Here is a 9,136-nt window from a genome sequence, read left to right on the forward strand (position 1 = left end):
CCAAGGTGCTAATAATCAATGTAACCAAAATCAGTCAAACACTGATTTATCAGTGAGGCCTAAGAGTCCCACAGGTGCTCCTAAGAGACCTAATAGTCAAAAGAGCACTCCCAAGAGCCTATTAATGGTTCCCCAGAGTACACCAAGTACTCCCAAGAGAATAAATAACAAGCAAATGCAAGCAGTAAAACCATCACAACCTGCAAATACTGTTTTACCTATACCGGTAACCCCTAAACGATCTGTAGGATGGGGAATGTGCTTGTTTTGCAATCAAAAACATTCTCTGTACAAATGTACTAATTATCCTAATAGAGACACAAGAGTCAGACGACTCAAACAGTTACATAAATGTACTAGGTGTCTCAAACCACATGATGTTAACAGCTGTGACACCCCACTGAACACCTGCAATAGGTGTAGAAGGAGCAAGCATCATGCTGCACTGTGCAAATTTGTTAGGACTAATTATGTCAATCCTAGAATAGGACGTAGAGAATCTACACCAGTACAGTGTTGCAAGGTGCGAGATGTGTACAGCGTAACTTCACAAGCATCTAAGTGGATGCTACTTTGCCTACCGCCCAACTTCAAGTGAGGAACAGAGGATCCAAGATCACCATACGTGGACTATTTGATCAAGGTTCCCAGAGAACTTTCATTACTCAAAGAGCAGCAGAGGCACTTAATTTACAATCAATAGGACAAGTAAATTTAAACTTGTCAGGGTTCATGATAAATCGAGGAACCCATGAATACTCAGTAGTTCAACCGCTTGTACGACTAGGTAGTCATGCCAAGGCTGTCCAAGCCATTGTTGTAGATCAAATACCTTTAGACTTAAACATTAAGGGTCTGGGGTACACAGCCCACTTCCTGCAGGAACGTGAAATTAATTTGGCTGACAACAAATTAATGTCTGACCGCCTTAACAATGTAGATGTACTAGTAGGAGCCGACTACTATTACCAGTTTATAACTGGACATGTTAAACGATTGGGAATGAATATGCTCCAATTTGCAGGAGGCTACTTACTTACTGGTAAAGTTCTGAATGTGAACAAGCCTAAACCTGCCAACAATAATAAATTAGTCAGCAGTAAATCAATTCTCCAGCAGCAAGCTAAAGGGAGAAACCCAGCTGAGTAATAAACTCAGATTGAATGTGGTGCAATTGATACTCGCCGAGATGTTTCATAGCTCTCAGTGAAAACCAATGGTCCGTACTCAAACAAGTACAAGTCACAGCGACCAAACCATTGAATTCCCTGCAGACCTGGAATTATTCTCGACAACTAGTAATTAACCACACTCAGTCTTCCTAGTTAAATTGTAATGTTAGGCTAGAGAATCTAGTACTCCCTAGGTAATTAATAATGTTAGGCTAGAGAATCTAGCACTTAATGCCACTGGCATTTCCTGAATTTAGTAATAAATTCACTAGGACCACTGGTCCACTATACAGATTCCGTCCTCTGCCTCTGGGGGGCGTGGACGTCGGGCTCTGGCTGCCAGTAGCTGTTTGTCGCTGACTGGTGGTGGTTGCTCGTTGCTGTGGGGCGCCAGCTGACTGAGGCGGAGGTCAGCAATATGGCGGCGGCTGGTGGTGGCCGCATCCGCCGTGTGAATACTGCTCGGCTGGAGTTCTCTGCACCGGTGGATTGGGAACTAGTGGCGGCTGCGCTTTTGGATGTCCTTCAGGTGGATGTTAAAGATCTCCTTGGTCTCGAGAAATTTTCTCCCACTCGCGTGGCGGTGACGTTTGCCACGTCACCTGGATACGAGCGGTTTGTGGGGTGTTGGAACGAGCGGACGACTCCCCTTCCTCATTCGGCTGTGTCTGTGACTGTCTCTGATCCGTGGGGTCCACTGACCTTTGTGAGCGTGCACGGGGTACCTGTTACGTTTCCAGAGGTGGAGCTTTCTTCTGTGTTTACGAGGTATGGTATGGTGTTGCGTCATCGGTACAACTTGTTTAGTGCCGGGCGGCTGCGGGGCCTCCGGCTGGGTACTCGCACGCTGCATATGCGCCTCAAGGAGCCCATCCCCTCCAAGGTTATGTGCTGTGGTCTTCCGTTCCGGGTTTTCTATCCAGGGCAGGCCCGCACGTGCTTCCGCTGTGGGGAGGAGGGCCATGACGCTGCCCAGTGTGAGATTCCTCGACTGGAGACTGCTTCTGTATTCAGTGTGGGGGATTTTCCCCCCCTCCGTGAGGATGGTGCATCCCTGGCTGGTCCTCGGCGTGGGGGTGTGAATGGTGGGGCACCTGTGACTGTTGTGCCTGGTGGTGCACCTGCGACTGGTGTGCCTGGTGGTGCACCTGCGACTGGTGTGCCTGGTGGTGCACCTGCGACTGTTGTGCCTGGTGGTGCACCTGCGACTGCTGTGCCTGGTGGTGCACCTGCGACTGCTGTGCCTGGTGGTGCACCTGCGACTGCTGTGCCTGGTGGTGCACCTGCGACTGCTGTGCCTGGTGGTGCACCTGCGTCTGCTGTGCCTGGTGGTGCACCTGCGTCGGCTGTGCCTGGTGGTGCACTTGCGACTGCTGTGCCTGGTGGTGCACCTGCGACTGCAGTACCTGGTGGTGCACCTGCGCCTGCTGTGCCTGGTGGTGCACCTGCGACTGCTGTGCCTGGTGGTGCACCTGCGACTGCTGTGCCTGGTGGTGCACCTGCGACTGCTGTGCCTGGTGGTGCACCTGCGACTGCTGTGCCTGGTGGTGCACCTGCGACTGTTGTGCCTGGTGGTGCACCTGCGACTGATGTGCCTGCTGGTTCGTCTGTGCCTATCGTGTCTTCTGTGCCAGCTGTGGTGGAGGACGTGGCTGCTCCTGATTCCCGTCTTCTCCTTCCGGTGGATGTGGAGGTGCATCCTGTTCCTGGTGCTTCGTTGGTGAATGGGCGAGGTGTTGGGAGTGTCGTCTCGGTGCCTCCCGTTGTAGGCGATGCTTTCACTGAGGGTGATGGGAGCGTCGTCGTTGGTGCCGGCGTTCCTGTTGCATGCATTGCGAGTCCGCCTACTGCTCCCCCTGCGGGTGCGTGCCATGAGGGGGCGTTGACCTCCCATGCTCCTCGCCGGAAGCGCGTTGCGGGGGCGCGCTCACGCAGTCGAGAGCCCCCTGGCAAACGGATTGAGGCTTCGCGGAGTTGTGCCTTGGGTGGTGCCCCCCCTCCTCCTCCTAATTCTCCTGTGTCTGATATGGATTCCGGAAGTGATGCAGTGCCGGTTGGCAGCAAGAATTCCTCGTCGGTGGTGGACGTTGGTGATACCTGGTCAGTGGCAGCGGGGTCTCGGCGTGCTTCGCTGGGTGATGCCGGCACTGTCCGCCTCCTGCGGGATCAGAGGCCAGGCATTATGGTGGATTCCCCGACGGTGGATCGGCGGCAGTTTGAGCCTCAGGATGCTGACGGCGCCTCTGCAGTGGGTGGCTCTGTGCCCTCTGGTGGTCCTGGAGGGGCTGGGGGTCATTAATAGGTTCGATGGCGCCTGCTATTGTTTGTGCGTCTTTGAATGTTCGTGGTCTGAATGCTTTGGCGGTCCAATTGGGCCTTGTGGATGTGCTTCGGGAGCAGCGGGTGGATGTGGCTCTGATCCAAGAGCACAATGTTCGGGATGTGTCTGTGTTGCAGGGGTTGTGTGCTGAGTATCATGTTGTGCTGAACCCGCCGAGGACGTCCTTTGGGGGAACGCTGATGTTGTTTTCGCGGAGGGCATCCATTTCCGTGCTTCACACGGAAATGGATGAAGATGGGCGGGTCTTGTTTGTTCGGGCTGAGTATTTGGGGGTTGTGATTCCGTTCTTGACAGTGTACGCCCCTTCTGGGGTGGCGCATCGTCAGGACCGGGAGCTGTTTTTTCGGGAGGGGCTTTTGCCATACCTGCGGCATGATACGCGGGATTTGATCTTTGGGGGGGATTTTAATTGTGTTACGAGTGTGAGGGATTGCTCTAGTGCTCACCCTCGGAATGTTTCGGCCGCTTTAATTGAGGTTTTGCGTGCGTGCGGGTTTCGCGATGCGGCTGTTTTGTGTGGCGGCTCGTTGGAGTATACCTTCGCTGCGCGTGGGGCGAGTTCTAGGTTGGATAGGTTCTATGTTTCTGGTGGGGAGTGTTCGGTTTTTGATTTTCGCACGGTCCCGGTGGCTTTCTCGGATCATTGTATGGTGGTTGTACGGGTTGGTGTCCGGAGTCAGGTGCGGGTGGGGCCTGGGTGGTGGAAACTCAATTGTCGGTTATTGCGTTGTCCACGTATTTGTGCGCAGTTTCGGGCCTGGTGGGTTGGCATCGTTGCCCGGAAGGCTGATTTCTCCTCTTTGTTCGTTTGGTGGGAGTGGTGTAAGGTGGAGTGTCGGAGGTTTTTTGGGATTGTTGCTAAGCGGGAGGCTGCCGGGAGGTTTGGTCTGCTGCGGTTCCTTCAGGCGCGTTTGTCTTCTTTATATGTGCGGTTGAATGCTGGGGTTGACTGCTTTAGTGAGATTGCTGAGTGTAAGGAGCGTATTTGTGATTTGCGTGCGGTGTTGGCTGACGGTGTTCGCGTGCGTGCTCGTGTAGCTGAGCGGGTGGATGGGGAGAGGCTCTCTCCCTTTCTTTTAGGGAGGGAGAAGGCTGCTAGGGGTTCCGTTCTTCTCCAGGGCCTTCGGCGGCCTGATGGGTCTGTGCTTTCTAGCACAGAGGGTGTTCTGCTTACCGCACGGCGGGAGTTGGAGGCCCTCTATGGGGAGGTGCATGGTGATAGTGTGCTCGCGGGTTCCTTTTTGGACAGGTGCTTTCCCGGTTTGTCGCGCTCGGAGTGTGCCCGGTTGGTGCAGGATGTTTCCACGGTGGAGCTCCTGGAGGTGGTTCGGTCGTTTCGTTCTGGGAGAGTGCCGGGTGCGGATGGCCTGCCCATTGAGTTCTACCTTACCTTTTGGGATGTGCTGGGGGGGGTGCTTTTGGAAGTGGTGCAGGCGTGTTTGCGTTTGGGTGCTCTGCCTGATTCCTTCTGTGACGGGATCGTGCGGCTACTCCCGAAGCCGGGCGATTTGCAGTTGTTTTCCAATTGGAGGCCTATTACGCTCTTAAATGTTGATTATAAAATTCTTTCTAAGGTTTTAGCGCGTCGATGTCGGGGTGTCGTTGCGTCGGTGGTCTCTATGGAGCAATTTTGTGGTGTGCCTGGCCGTGCCCTGATGCATTGCAATGCCTTCCTTCGTGACGTGCTTCTCTATGCGTCCGAGTATCGGCTTTCGGCGGCTATGATCAGCTTGGACTGGTCCAAGGCCTTTGATCGGGTGTCTTTAGAGTTTGTTTTTAGTGCTATGGAGAGGCTTGGGTTTCCGGTGGTGTTTGTGGGGTGGATTCGTTTGTTGTATGTCCGGAGTCGCAGTCGCGTTTGTGTGAATGGGTTTTTTAGCTCATTTTTTCCTATTTGCCGTTCCGTTCGTCAGGGGTGTCCCATGTCCATGCTTTTGTATGTGATTTTTCAGGAACCTCTTTTTCGGGCGGTGAAAGCGTGTTCCTTGATCGTGCCTCCTTGTCTGCCGTCCGGTCTCCGGCTACCCGTTTGCGGGTATGCTGACGACACCATTCTATTTGTAGCTTCGGAGGGTTCTGTTGAAGCTGTCCAGGACGTTCTCCTGCGGTTTGAGTCCGCTACGGGGGCCGTTCTTAATCGGGCGAAGTCGGGGTTGATGGGGATCGGTGAGTGGGCCTCCCGCCTGGTGTGGGATAGGTCGTGGTTTCCGGTGGTCTCCTCGATTCGGGTTCTTGGGATTACTTGGTTTGCCTCCTATGATCGCTCCTTGGAGTGGAATTGGGGTGCTGTCTCTCGGTCGGTTGGTGTTGCAGTTGGCCTTTTGTCGCGTCGTCCCTTGACGATTTATCAGAGGGGACTGCTTGTTGCGTGTAAGGTCTTGTCGCGTGTCTGGTTTGTGGCTCGATGTTTCCCGTTGGATCGTCGGAAGGCCTTGAGTTTGGAGAGTGTGGTGTATAGATATGTATGGTGTGGGCGTTATCAACCGGTGCGCCGTTCGACGTTGGTATTAGGGGTGAGAGAGGGGGGTGTTGGCATTCCTGACGTTTTCACGAAGGCCAAGGCTCTCTTCTGGGTCTCGTTGCGTCGGGGGCTGGCTCTCGGTGGGGGGTTGAATACGCTGGGTGTGTTTTTCTGCTCGCTTCGCTTCAGTTTCTTGGTTGATTTGGGGGTTTGTCAGGAGGTGGCCTTGGTTACCCCCCCTGTTTATTCTTGGGCCGTGGGGATTCTTCGGGAGCTCTGCCGCCATCCTGGGTTTCTGTCTTTCTCGTGCAAGGCTGTGTATGGGGTGTTGTTGCCCCGGGTGCGGCCTCGAGTGGAGGGCTTGTTCCCGTGTTGGGATTGGGGTGGTATCTGGTCGTGTTTGGGGGCACGGTTCTTGGCGCCTCAGCAGCGTGAATTGCTGTTTCGGGTTCTGCATTTGTCGCTGGCGACAAATGAGCGGTTGTGTATGCTTGGCTTGCGTGATTCTGGGGCGTGTGTTCACTGTGGTTTATGTGAATCGCAGGTGCATGTATTTTATTTTTGTGTCCGGTTACAGGGGTTGGTGGACTGGTTTCGGGATGTCCTGGAGGTGTTTTGTGGTCCGGGTTGTCGGGGTGATGTTTTGCAGTTTTTGTTTTTGTATTTTCCGGCTTATCCGCAGCGGGTGCGTAATACATTGTGTGTTTTGGTTGCTGATTATGTGTTTTGTGTGTGGGTTGGGAGGCGGGAGGGTTTTGGGATCGCCCGAATTTTAGGATTTTTACGGGGGCGCATGCGGTTTACCTGGTGGTGGTTGCAGCGCGCTTTTCCGGAGGAGTTTGGTCGGTGGTTCACAGATGCCTATGTTCGTGGGGTTGCCTTTGGGTCGGCGGGTGCCTTGGTGGCAAGGTGATGTTCTCGGCTTGGGTGGGGTTGGGGTGTTGATGGGGGGTTTAGAGGGGTTGGGGGGTTTCGGGGTTTGCTTTGCTATGCGCTCCCTTTCCGCTTCTTGGGGTGTCCTTGGCGGGGGTTGCGTGTGTTTGTGTGTCTCCCCCCTTGAGATGCTGCTGCTCCTGTGTGTGTGTGGTGTGTTTTCCGTACCTCCGGGTGCCGGTTGTGTCCGTATGCGTGTGGGTGTGTGATTTTGAGGGGGGTTTTGGCTCCTGCGTGGGCCTGGGTTTTCTGCTGTACTGTTTTCTACTGTTCCTTTTGTGGCCGTGTTTCGCTTTGGCCTGTAACCCTTTATTTTGCGTGCTTGGGTGCAGTGTAGTGTGCCGTGGTGGTGTGGGTGGTATGAGTGTGTTTGTCTTGTTGTTTAGAGTGTGTTTAGTGTGCGTGTACATAATTTTTTCTTATTTAGTGTATATCATTTTCCTGGGTAGCGCGTGTATGGTCCTATGCTCCTTTGTTCTTCTGTGTGTGTGGTAGGCGTGGGTTTGTGCACGTGATTCTATATCCACGTCTGTGTATGTTTATGTTATTGGTTCCAGGTGTGTTTCAATGTTCTTTATGTACTTTATTGTTAATTTATTTTTCATGTAATTTTCTTGGCCATGTTCTGTGTTGCTATGTAGATATGAACTGTTTAGCCTATTGTTTCCATGTACTGTTTTAGCACTTATTTCCCTGTACTGTTTAGCCCATTGCTTCAATGCGTTTTCATTTTGTTCAGCGCTTGTGTTTGTTTTGCGGTTACTGTTATTGTTTAGTGTACAGACTGTTTATTCCTGTGTACTGTTACTTCATTGGTGTACTTGATGTGTACAGGTTTGCGTTGTTTTGTGTGTTCTTGTAATTTGTGTAATTTATAAAAATAAAAAAAAAAAAAGGTGTCTCAAACCACATGATGTTAACAGCTGTGACACCCCACTGAACACCTGCAATAGGTGTAGAAGGAGCAAGCATCATGCTGCACTGTGCAAATTTGTTAGGACTAATTATGTCAATCCTAGAATAGGACGTAGAGAATCTACACCAGTACAGTGTTGCAAGGTGCGAGATGTGTACAGCGTAACTTCACAAGCATCTAAGTGGATGCTACTTTGCCTACCGCCCAACTTCAAGTGAGGAACAGAGGATCCAAGATCACCATACGTGGACTATTTGATCAAGGTTCCCAGAGAACTTTCATTACTCAAAGAGCAGCAGAGGCACTTAATTTACAATCAATAGGACAAGTAAATTTAAACTTGTCAGGGTTCATGATAAATCGAGGAACCCATGAATACTCAGTAGTTCAACCGCTTGTACGACTAGGTAGTCATGCCAAGGCTGTCCAAGCCATTGTTGTAGATCAAATACCTTTAGACTTAAACATTAAGGGTCTGGGGTACACAGCCCACTTCCTGCAGGAACGTGAAATTAATTTGGCTGACAACAAATTAATGTCTGACCGCCTTAACAATGTAGATGTACTAGTAGGAGCCGACTACTATTACCAGTTTATAACTGGACATGTTAAACGATTGGGAATGAATATGCTCCAATTTGCAGGAGGCTACTTACTTACTGGTAAAGTTCTGAATGTGAACAAGCCTAAACCTGCCAACAATAATAAATTAGTCAGCAGTAAATCAATTCTCCAGCAGCAAGCTAAAGGGAGAAACCCAGCTGAGTAATAAACTCAGATTGAATGTGGTGCAATTGATACTCGCCGAGATGTTTCATAGCTCTCAGTGAAAACCAATGGTCCGTACTCAAACAAGTACAAGTCACAGCGACCAAACCATTGAATTCCCTGCAGACCTGGAATTATTCTCGACAACTAGTAATTAACCACACTCAGTCTTCCTAGTTAAATTGTAATGTTAGGCTAGAGAATCTAGTACTCCCTAGGTAATTAATAATGTTAGGCTAGAGAATCTAGCACTTAATGCCACTGGCATTTCCTGAATTTAGTAATAAATTCACTAGGACCACTGGTCCACTATACTTGCGTTTAAAGGTTTGCCAAGAAAACCTTCTTAATACCATGTTTTCTGCACTAAGAGTTAGTGATAAATACTTGCATTAATTGTTTGAGTTGTTTTTTCTTTCGTTTCTGCTTATTTAGTGTAGGAGCGCAGCACGAACAAACTTGCAAACTTACTAATATGTAAGTGAATTTACAGAGAACTAATATGTTTAATGCATTATCGTTAAACATTAGCATTGTTAATTAAC

The sequence above is a fragment of the Procambarus clarkii genome, chromosome 47, assembly GCF_040958095.1.
Source record: "Procambarus clarkii isolate CNS0578487 chromosome 47, FALCON_Pclarkii_2.0, whole genome shotgun sequence".
Lineage (NCBI taxonomy): Eukaryota > Metazoa > Arthropoda > Malacostraca > Decapoda > Cambaridae > Procambarus > Procambarus clarkii.